This window comes from Cyprinodon variegatus, unplaced genomic scaffold (assembly GCF_000732505.1).
Source record: "Cyprinodon variegatus isolate N-32 unplaced genomic scaffold, C_variegatus-1.0 Scaffold24, whole genome shotgun sequence".
Taxonomy (NCBI): domain Eukaryota; kingdom Metazoa; phylum Chordata; class Actinopteri; order Cyprinodontiformes; family Cyprinodontidae; genus Cyprinodon; species Cyprinodon variegatus.
Genome location: NW_015150477.1, coordinates 2,030,898 through 2,032,401, shown reverse-complemented (window position 1 = coordinate 2,032,401; position 1,504 = coordinate 2,030,898). Strand labels below are relative to the sequence as shown.

At 56.4% G+C, this 1,504-nt stretch overlaps 1 pseudogene; it reads left to right on the top strand.

The window, feature by feature from the left end:
- LOC107096706 overlaps nt 1-1,287 on the top strand; it is a 17,825-nt pseudogene extending 16,538 nt beyond the window's left edge.
- Nucleotides 1,288-1,504: the final 217 nt, after the last annotated feature.

The window sequence follows — 1,504 nt, the reverse complement described above, 5'->3', positions numbered from 1 at the left end:
GGTCCTGGTTTTGGTCCTGGTCCTGGTCCTTGCCCTGGTCCTGGTTCTGGTCCTGGTCATGGTCCTGGTCCTGGTTTTGGTCCTGGTCCTGATCCGTGTCCTGGTCCTGGTTCTGGTCCTGGTCATGTTTCTGGTCTTGGTCCTGGTTCTGGTCCTGGTCCTGTTTCTGGCCATGGGTAGGTTCTGGTTCTGGTTCTGATCCGTGTCCTGGTCCTGGTCCTGGTCCTGGTTCTGATCCTGGTTCTGGTCCTGGTCCTGGTCATGGTCATGGTCCTGGTCCTGGTCCTGGTCCTGATCCGTGTCCTGGTCCTGGTTTTGGTCCTGGTCATGGTCCAGGTTCTGGTCCTGGTTCTGATCCTGGTTCTGGTCCTGGTCCTGGTCATGGTCATGGTCATGGTCATGGTCCTGGTCCTGGTCCTGGTCCTGGTCCTGATCCGTGTCCTGGTCCTGGTTTTGGTCCTGGTCATGGTCCTGGTTCTGGTCCTGGTTCTGATCCTGGTTCTGATCCTGGTTCTGGTCCTGTTTCTGGTCATGGTCCAGGTTCTGGTTCTGGTTCTGATCCGTGTCCTGGTCCTGGTCCTGGTTCTGGTCCTGGTTCCGGTTCTGGTCCTGGTCCTGGTTCTGATCCGTGTCCTGGTCCAGGTCCTGGTCCTGGTCCTGGTCCTGGTCCTGGTCATGGTCATGGTCCTGGTCCTGGTTCTGGTTCTGGTCCTGGTTCCGGTTCTGGTTCTGGTTCTGGTCCACCCCTTCAGGTTCCTGCCTCCATGATCCTGGATCCAGAAGCTGCTCCGTCTGCTGAGAGCGAAGCTCTGATTCAGCTCAGGTCGCTCTACGTTCCTAACATCTGCTATGGTCTAATCTGGATCAGGACCCCAAGATCCAGATCCTGGATCCCAGCCTCCTCTGCAGGGAGGCTGGGATCTCCTTCTGAGAGAGGGTGAGGAGCTGGGTCATCAGGGAGAGCTGCTTCTCCTCCATCTTTATCTGACGCCTCCTGGACGTTTGGGTTTTTATGCTTTAGAACATTTGGAGTTTGTGAAGAACCTGATTGTGATGATCTGGTTTATAAAGTTCTGCAGAGCTTCAGGGACTCAGGAAAAGGTTTTAGTTCCTGGATGATGATCAGTCGATCTGATTGGGTGTCTCTGCTGTGACCTTTGACCCACAGCTTCTCAGCGCTGCATCACGCCGCCCTCACAGGAACCACGGAGCTGCTGGCGGCGCTGCTGGAGGCCGGCGCCACCGTGGACATCAAAGACACCAACGGTGAGACCCGGAATGTTCTGACTGCATGAAGCTCACTTAGAGCCCAAAGTTCTGGACAGGGCTGGTTTGAGCTGGACCTCAGGACCAGCAGAAGGACCAGCAGGACCAGTAGCATCTGTAGGTGAGTCTGCTGCTGGTCCTGATGGTCCTGCTGATCCTGATGGTCCTGATGGTCCTGCTGGTCCTGCTGCTGGTCCTGATGGTCCTGCTGATCCTGATGGTCCTGATGGTCCTGCTG